Genomic DNA, 10,575 nt, shown 5'->3' on the forward strand with positions numbered 1-10,575 from the left:
ATACTTTCATGCTTCCCTCATACTTCCTTGGTGACAGCTGAAAAGAGCCCAGGCACAATTTAGCTGCAAGCTGTTTCAAATGACAGTCCCTGTCTGCGCTGGTTACACCACCAGCTGTGGCTGAAGATGCTCCACCCCACCCACCCCTCCATGTAAGTGTGCATTTTGGGTCTCTTCCAGAGAAATCAACACAAGATTTCCTTTGCTGCTAAGGGAATCACAAGATTCTTCTTTAGGCAGCAGCTATGTCAATAGCAGAACTGGTACCTCCTATACTTTCTTCTTCAGTGTGTCTATTTCTAAACACAGCTCTAGTAACAGTCAATTATTGAAGGCATGCTGAAATTTTAAAAAGGTATATTTCAAAAGTGCCTTATGACCAGTAGATAAACTGGAAACAACAGCAAACTGGTTAAAACAGGTAAATCAAAACAGGTTGCTGGTTGCATCAAAAAGATTTGTCAGTGCTCTGTTTTGCAGGGCCAAAAGGTTAATCTCAAAATTGATTATTTTAAGACTTCCTTTTTATCAGTAACAGAAATATAAAGGATTATTTAAATTAGTGTAATTAAACTCATATTTGCATTAGTTCTTAGGCCCATATTTGCATAATGCTGAGAAGTTCAAGGAAGTCCTGGATAATTCCATTAAGAATTATTCTCTGTTGCCAATCCTCTGCAGAACGAATCCTGCTCTGTTTCTGAGACAGCCAAAACTTATCCTCAAGGAGTGATGCATTCATACTGCTCTAGTTTAAAAGAAATAAAAAGTTTCTAAACTGAGTGTTACCAAAAAAGACCGCAAGAACTAGAAGGGCATACTAACAACAAGACCAGAGGCCATGTACCTTTCAAACTGTACATATAGAACTTGAAGGACTACTCCAAATTTTGTGTATATTCTGTACAGACCCAATCAAAAAGTCTGATCTTTGTTCATGTCAAGTCTGATAAAGCTTAGCCAAATACTAACAGAGCCAAATTCTCTTTCTTCAAACTGAAAGAACAATCTGTTTGTACACTGTAAACCGAGTATTCCCCAACAGTACTTCACGGTCCTCGAATCACTATTGTTTTGTTTCCTGTTTTTCTTACACCTGCGTAACTTTACTGTTGCATTTAAACCACCCCAAGGTGCCAGCACACCAGATGGTGACTGCCAGTGGGCAAGATGACACTCAATCAGCTTCTCCAGTTTTCCGAAGGGCCAAATCCTCTCTGAAGTGGGTTTCTCTTAGGAAATTCAGTGAAGCTGTAGCTAATTACATCAAAGCTAGCATGATTTGTAATTGTATGTGTTATTTACTTATCTTAAAGTCAGAAGAACCCTCTCTGTTTATTGTCATTCAAACCAATTGAAATAAATCTATTTGAAAATAGCAATCTTACTATAATTCTGTCGTTTGGCAGGTAAAATAGACACACCCATCCCTTGGATTAACATTTGCACCCTTCTTCTCTCAACTCTTACTTGGATGAAATATTTAAATAGGATTAAAAAATGATATCATGTAACTAAACACCCTTGAATGAAATGACATACAGCAATTAAAGTATCTAGGCAGATATGTAAAAATATTGGACTGACACCCTTTTTTCCACGTATTTTCCCTAACTCTTTTCACTGTGGTAAGTGAATTCCCAGCAGTTCTATTTTGTTCCTTTTTAGCTTGGCCAGGCAGACTCAAACACTCACAGCCACTGTATTTTAACTTCCAGAGCCTTACAGGCAAATAAATTACAGATAAATAGCACGCTTAGATAGATATTCAGTTTTCAAAATTGCCAGCTCAGGAATCTTGCAGTTCCCAATTCTATGCTCTTGCAAATACTGAAAGGGAATTCAGGGATTAGAGCTCTAGGAACACAGTCAAAGAGTACTGTGAAGACTCAAAACCACAGAAGCCAAATAAAAAACATACTGTTTGGCTTAAAAATCTTAAGATAAAAAAGCCTGAATCTCATCAATCTGCAGATCTTGACTCATTTTGGAAAGTTTGGCTTCATAGAACAGCATTAGAAATACTTCCTTATATATCATAGTAGAAACGTTTCTGAAATTACAGAATTAAAAGGAATCTTTCCTTTAAGGCACCTTGGCCAAAGTACCTTTTATTGGTACAGTAAAACATTCAAACATAAAAGTGGGATCTCAAGTTCTACAGAAGAGTTTGACTTCTAATTTTAATAGTTTAATAGTGAATTACAAGTGCTAGGGGCATGATATGGACCTCAAAGGATGAGAGGTATAATGGCATTGCTATGGTAAATCAGCCATAACTTGCTTATTTTCTGAGGCTGCACTATCGGTACCATTTGTGTATTGTTTACTATCCTGAGAAGCTTGGCTCCCGCAAAAGGTTAACATTATGCAATAGATTTCACCCAGCAAGAAGTATTACTCGTTCTACAACCCTCCACTAGCCAGTTCATTAGCTCGCTCTCTGTGAAACTGTAAAATAACCTGTTTCTGATAAGAAATGTGATATATTTGCTCCTTAGGACTAAATATTTTTTAAGCAAGTATCTTTCAAACCAAAAATCTCTATAATAAAATAATCAGATCAAAATCTTCACTGCTTACATTTTCAATTACTAATATACACAGATATTTAAGGATCTTCAACCACAACAAGAATAAGAGTTGTCTTTAATGGAGATATGCAGATGAAACTATTTTCAGTTCATAGCTGCTCATTAGAAAACTAAGCTTAATAAAAATCCACTGACACTTTAGAAATATTTCCTGTCCCCACCTTGTTAGTGTAGGTTCAAGTTTATTTAGATCATATTTCTACTGTCAAAGCTTAAAGCTGTTTTGAATCTAAAGTTTTGGCCTAGGGCCATCTCTAATTTTCAGTTGGTAAACAGACTTCTAACTTACAAATCCAGTAGCTGTTGGGCTACAGCTTCTGATGGTATGAAGTGAGATAGTGCCTGGAGAGCTGAGCCAGCCTATAGCAGCTGTGGGTCATGAGTCAAAGTACCCAAGATAGGTGTGCAGAGAGACAGGAAGTAATAAACTTTCTTAAAAGAGAGCGGTATTCATCTTCACAGTGAATACTGCTCACATTGCCTCGTATTGCTCAAATAATCTTTACCAGATGACTCTTCTGGAAAAAATACAGGTCTCTTGCAATTTTGAAAAAAAAAAGAGAGTTTTTTTAAAAAGCAAAAAGACACTACACGTACTCATCAGTTAAACTTCATTTCGTAAGAAAAGGGAAGTTCAGCAGTTTGGAGTTCTTTTTCAAGGTAGCCTTATTTAGAACTGTAGCATTATAAAAAAGAATTTTTACATTTACAAATTCAAAGTGAAACATTTCAGCTATTCTCCCCAAGTCCTGCGAACACACTTTGAAATTTAAATTTTCTATTGTTCTAAAATTAGATCAAAACCAACCAAGTCTCAAAATCATTGATGAAACAATTCATGTTTTGTAGGAACATGCCTAGTAGTGACCTCTTACCTGGTGATGACCTTTAAATCCACCAGAGGATCCCAGGGGAGGGTCGGTACATGACTGAAAGCTACAAGCTCAGATTATATTGACATATCTACACTGATACATAATGTATGTATCTAAAGAACAAGGGTTACCAGAGAATAAAGGAGAAGCAGTCATATGTCAATATTAGTACGATTAGATAAGCGGAGTAGTGTCAGCAGGATGCCTAAGACACAACATGCTGGCGTTGTATTTTACAGGCTGGATTCTGCAGGGATCAAGATGAACCCTGTGAGACAGCAATGCTAAACCAGCTGCAGGAGTCATTTAGGTTTTTTCCTCATAATCCAGTAAGGTGAAAAAGTAAATAGAGTTTCTGGGAAGGTACCAGAACAGCCTTACCAGCCCCCAGTACAGGACCTGGGAAAAAAACAATTGTTCTGGACACTTTTCTAGATCCGTGGCCTTCAATGCATCAGTCCCTTCCTTTGTTTCTTGGAAATACAGCTGCTAAACATGCTTGAATAAGTCAGTTCGTTCTGAAAACATGAACACTCAGCTCTGAGTTTGCAAATCATGTCATGATGTTTAGCACGTCTCCAACATAGGTGCTGTACAGGCCCCTGGGATTGGCAAATGTGCACTGAACCCAGCTTAATTTTTCAACAACTACTAATATGAGAGGGGAGAAAAGGTGCTATAAGATAGAAGATGTCTTACTTCAGAGGAAAACCACAGTTGCAGCTAACACTTTCCTAGTTTGGGATGCAGTGGGTTATCACAAAGAATCAGGCCCTTCAGTCACTTCTCTTCTACACACTTACTTAACACTGAAATTTTAAAAGTTCCAATTAACAAACAGTACTCCAAGCCTGCATGAATTCTTAAGTACTGTCACCATGCCAAATTTAAATTCAGGTTAAAGCACTGTGGTGCTTTAATCTATTAAAATAATAGCCCCCAAATAACAAAGTTTTTAAATTTGAGACATGGCTCTCAGTCAAATATTAGTTCAGTCATTTGGGGGATATTACTTGAATACAGAAAGCATCTCAGTTTTAACTCCATCCTGAATGTATTTTTGCATCTAACTGCAGATACCTGCAACTAACAAAGTGTGTTAACATAATCTCAAAGATATTTTGTATCATTCTGTTGCAAGACCAGCAGCATTATCACAATGGAGCACCAGAGTTGCATACAATTCATGACAGCTTTGAAGTCTTTGTGGTTTCATGAACTTGTACAAATATTTGTAGCCTAGATTAATATTCAAACTCTGCCTGACATGAAAACAAGTTCTGTTTTGTTGAAAATAGGTTTTCTAAAACTCTGACAACTCATAATTATGCTGTAGAATACAGCCACAGGATGCCTTTGAGGCTAGATAAGAACTAAACAGGATTGAAACAGGATTGAATATTCATATTGATAATCAAAACATTCAGGTACATCAGACACGACTTTATAAAATGAAAGAGAAAATGGTATGAACCCTTATATATAGGTATAACAGTTAGGTATGAGGTTGCCTACAGACGACCGTACCAAGTTTGGATTTCATATACACCAAGGTGAAGTTTCTAATACCATACACAGAAGGAGCACAGCAGATCAACCAAAGTCAGTTCCTATTTCATCTTGAAGTTATTCATATCTGAAGCATTATATGTATGAATTATCACGTACTTAGTTCACACAACAGTGGAATCCATTTCTGTGCCTATTTCACAAAATACGACTGTGCATAAACACAAACGAGAAGTGTTTAGAATGTTCTACCACTAAATAATTTATAGGAAAATCTTTAACATATGCAGCCAGAGGTACAAGGACACCCAAGGCTATGCACAGCACTTGAAACATAGTGTTTGAAGCATCCAGTAAAAAAAAAGATTATTATATTCAGTGTTATTGTAAATAGAATTTGCAAATTTTTTAAAAGCTATCTTGGGAATCTGAAAGCTACTAGTAACTTACGTACTTCAAGTATTTCTAGAATGTTTGTCCCTTAAAGGAAAATATACACAATTCAGTGAAACAGAGAGCTCTTACTGTTTCTGATGTTCTGTACATTTTCAGAAAGGGCATGGATGCATCCAACTTCAGGGATTTAATTGAGCTGATGCTTGTGTGCTAAAAATCAGTGGAGTGGAACAAGGCCTGCCAAAGGGTTACACTGACACCAGGTATTCCTTCAGCAGTTAGAGCAGAAGCACTGAACAAATACCTGTTTCAGCTACATGTATAAATCAATAATAGATTCAACTTATGTAACAGCATGTTCTAGAGTTCACTAGAATTTATGGGGAAAAAAGCTCCTCTGAGAGGGTTCCTCATGTGCAGAAGGAAACAATACTTCTAGTAGCAAGTAGCTGTTCATCAATGTTCATTCACTAGTTTCTCCTTTCTCTTCCCAACAAATTTTCTAGTCAAGCAGAATATTTCAACATACACCCTTCCCACAGTGCCCAGTTTTCCAAGATATGTCATCCTGCTGATCAAAGTACGAGCGGATATACAAAATTCATATATTCCCTTGGCATTCTCACTTATCACTAGAGGAAAGTTGTGTATATGCACAGTGGCATTTCAGCATGATTTGACTAACTTGTCTGCAACAGCCTTTGCCAGTATGAAGTATAAGTTTGAACCTTCTCTCACTGGTACTCAAAGTGCCAAAATGTTAATGGAAGTTATTTCTAACAAGCAAGTCTTTAATGTATATCTATCTAGACAGTGCTGGTGGTTTTCAGATCTGAATGCTTACTGTTGATGTAAGAATTTCTAATGCCATTTGTAACTTCATCATGGCACACCTCTTTTAAGAGTTTTATTTAGTGCTGGAGTTGGATGTTACAGCATGTGTGTGTGTTTGAGGTTTTTTTTGGCGGGGAGGGGGCACTGAAGAAAACCATTTGTAAGTGACAGTAGATTCTTTTCATATTTGACTATTTTTGCTTTAAAACCTTGTACTCTCATTTAGGCCCAACACCATTAAGCCTAGCTTACTGAGGCAGGAGTACTGCCAGCTCTGCTGAGTAGTCTTTATATGCAATGTGTACAGAAGGCCAAGACTTAAGTCACAAACGTATCAGAGCATTGATTTTAAAGGAATCATGAGTTTACAGAAACAGAAAGGTTCTGTCACACACAAAAAAAAAAAGGCATTAAAAAAAAAAAAAGCTTTAGAAGCTGTATGTTAACTTATCATCAGGTCAGAATACTAAAAAGCCTCCACAGAACCATCACCTTTGTTTACCACAACTCAAACATGGAAATGAGTGACTCAAAAAGTAAAAGAAAAAGTGAGGGAAAAAACCTCCAAACAAACAAAAAACATCACAACCTTTCAAAATATATTTACTATCAGTTGTGGAATAGAAAGTGTTAAAATGACTAAAGGATAACATAATACAAACATTTGACAGAGAATACTTCCTGAACAAGTTACAGATTTAAGAAGTTACAGATTTGCAAGTGTGGGTCACATGAAAAAATTCACAAAAGAAATCAGAGAACTAGTTCAATACCATTAACTTAAAACTGGCTGCAGAAGTGTTCGATAATTTTACAGCTCAATTCACACACTGGTTTCTTATTGTCCTAACCCTAAAATGCTGTAGAGGATTTATAGTAAATTAACACTTTTAAAGGTCTTTGAAGACTAAATACATTATGTTAAGTCCTTTGAGTTAATTTATGCTCTTCTGGTATAAATCAGAGTAGAATCTCTCTGGCAAAGCAGAACAGAGGACGAATTAGAATCACAACTTGTAAGTCAAAAATTAGGAGAGTCCCACAGTCTCTATTTGCTTGGCCTACAAAAGGTGTCCTCTCAAGCAAGCCCAGCAGGGAGAAAAGAAACATAAAAGTTCAGGTCAGCTTGTTCCCCATTTTTGTGAGCTTGTGAGGCAAATGTGCAGACCCAGCATTTTTCCACGCTCTAGGCTACAGAAGCAGACAATAAATTGCTATAGATGAGGAAATGGCCTCTCTGTATCCACCTGTAAGCTGTCAAAGTACACCAACATGAACAGCTTAGAAAATTATTCAGAAGTAATTCTTATTTTTAGCACACAAATATGGGAAGAACTGAAAAACTTTGTCAGCAAAAGCTAATAACTGTAAGAGAACCAATTTTAAACAACAACAACAACAAATGGCCCTAAGCAACTGCTCTAGAAATGGTTCATTTTGAGGGTGAGTATAGCCTACCACATGAGAGAAAAGCACAGCAGAACCAGCGAGAAAGCTTCATAAGTAATCAATTATCAGTCTGCTGCTCGACACCACATAGCTGTTGAGATTCCTTGCATAGTTGATGGTGGTTAATTATGATTTTTTATGAAAGACAGATTCACCATCTAATCCCTGTAACTAAACACAGTTTCAGTTGTCACTGAAGGGCAACTGAAGCAATAGTTTAATAGCATTCAGCACCTCAGGTGTTTAAGGAGCTCATCTTCCCAAAACCTGTGGGTGAAGGAAATACTACATTAGTTTTTACAGATTGGAAACCTACAAATAGTGAAGTTGAATGATTTAAATGCACACAAGTGCATGGAATCCACTGATTTAATTCCTACTGCACACCACCTCCTGCTGCTCTATAGAGCAGGTCTTGTACAAACACTATTCAACAAGGGCAAGGCTGTGCATAAGATTAAATTCCTAACCAAGAGAAGCAGAAGGGGTGAGCTCAAAATTTGAGGGGCATGTTATGCACTTTACCAAGACTTCTTTTTTTTTTTTTAAATAAATTCACCTCAGGACACAGAAAACCCTATTATTTAAGAACATGCTGTAATTTTGTTGCTTGGAAGTGAGGAAGCAAAGTTAAACATTGGTTCACAATAACGTGGGAGAAGCACTACTATCTCCTATTTCTAGCAACACATTACTTAACTGTCATAAGAGATGACCCTCCTTAACTGTTCCAAACTTTCAGCTGATCTCTTTTGTAGGCAAAGCATTCTTCTCTAATACCTGTGAGATAAACGACAGGCAAAGGATTTCACATGTGGCAAAGCTGCCACGTCACTGAAATATCTGTCATCAGGTCAAGTGGCAACTGCCAAGAGGCCAGACAAGTTTTCTTTCAAAGACCAGCTGAAGCAGAGCATTAAAACATGATCTTTGGAATCTTTGGATTAAACATGATCTCACAGCAGAGAAGGAACAGGAAGCAAAGGATTTGGAAAGTATCAAATAACTATTTGGGGGTCATGAAGGGGGTGTTGAATCTGTAACTACATTGCCAGAGGAATCCAAAATTAAATAGTGGATCTCAAATGCAGTCCTGCATTTTAATTTTTTCATGCTTTTGTCATTTCCAACATACTTATCACAGTAAGAAACATAATGATACCAAGTCCTGACTTAATCACTCAGATGGTGTTTGAGAAATCTGAAAAAATCTCACACAGACTGGTAACATCAGAAGCTGTCAGAAACAGAAGCGTTTAAGAGAGCAAAACCAGCCAACTTATTCCTGCACAGTGCCCATTATAGATATCAGCTCAGGGCTAGTGAGCTCAGCATCACATACTACCTTATTCCACTCAGGAGTAGAAAGACCCTTACTAAGAACAGATTCATTTCTTTGTATTGGTGTATCTTCTAGCACTTTAATGTTTTACATTTTTAGAGAATTTGAACAGTATTGCTAAAGTAACCCATATTACATCATTAAAGACCCAACAACACACACAAGTTTTGCATTGTAAAATTACCAATTCTGTGACATTTTAGGAATTTCCAAGGCCTAAACCCTTAAAGTTCCATGCAACATCACACATGCTTCACTTTGTAAGAGTATTTTATTGGCTTTTTAGCATCCTAGGGTTTTTTTCAGTAGGAGATGTTAAAAATTCTTGTTGTGATGAAAAATAATGCTTGAATTATAGTTCAGTTATTAAACATATAACACAAATTCAAAATGGATTTGCTTATACCTGTCTAGGTGATTGAAAGTAATATAAATAAAATTCAGATAATTTAGTGATGAGTATACATACCTTTGTTTATGGAGAAGAGATTCTGTCACAGTGTCAAATAATACCTATTGTGACTATGTACTTAAATACTTGCATCTCAATTCTTCCATCTTCTCAGACACACCATTTTCCTTACTGTTTATAAAGCAAACCTTTCCCCTCTCTGTCCTTCACTTGACTTGGTATTAAGTAATATGAGAGTGTTTGAAATTCAGACAAAACCTCCTTGTCCTGAGAGTACAAGGGGCGGAGGAAGATGCAGCAAGAGCAATAGGTTGTTCTTAGTGCCTTACGCCACCCCCTTCGACAAAAGCCAAAGGACAGGACACTAAAGAGGTCAACCAAGGGCAGCTATTCCTGGGTCACTTGCCTCCAGCTCCTTCTCCATACTTTGTTATGGAGTTTTCTGGCGACTGGACTGAAAACTGAGAGTTATTGTGTTGTTTGTATTTTTAAACAATTTTAAACATTTTTAAACAAAAATTAGACTTCTCTGAGACATTTTGATGGCTATTAAAATACAGGAAAGAGGTGTTAGCCTCATGATGGAAAAATGCAATGACTAACACCTACCCTAATACTACTCACACGCAATGGTGACTTTAATGTTGCCAGGCAAAGGTTGTACATATACACAAATTCCTTTTTGGTCTTTTTAATGAAGCAATAGGATTTGACTCCTTGATTATGAAATATCTGGCAAGGATATGGTCCTCATACACAGATTGGAAGCAGATGGCGTTGATCATAATGCTCAACTGAAGAAGGACAAAATCTTCATCTCCTGATACAAGATTCATGGAATAAATAACTTAGTATTAACTGTGAAGTTATTCCCATATTCCAGTATGTGAAAACAACTGTTAACGCTCAAGAAAGACTGTGTTAAACAACTGGAACACTTCCAAATTATTTATCCAAAATAAACATCCATCAGAAAGCTACCATGAACACTTACTCATTTTAGCTCTTAAAAATGAGCAATTGCTCTTGTTTTAAAGCCATTCCACATTCTTGAATTGAAACTTCAGATTTTACATTCTTTTAATGTAATATCACTAACTACTACTGTGTTTAACACTTTAACACTGAACAGACTCACTAAAACCAAAGAAAAACTCCTCCCAA

This window comes from Buteo buteo, chromosome 1 (assembly GCF_964188355.1).
Source record: "Buteo buteo chromosome 1, bButBut1.hap1.1, whole genome shotgun sequence".
NCBI lineage: Eukaryota > Metazoa > Chordata > Aves > Accipitriformes > Accipitridae > Buteo > Buteo buteo.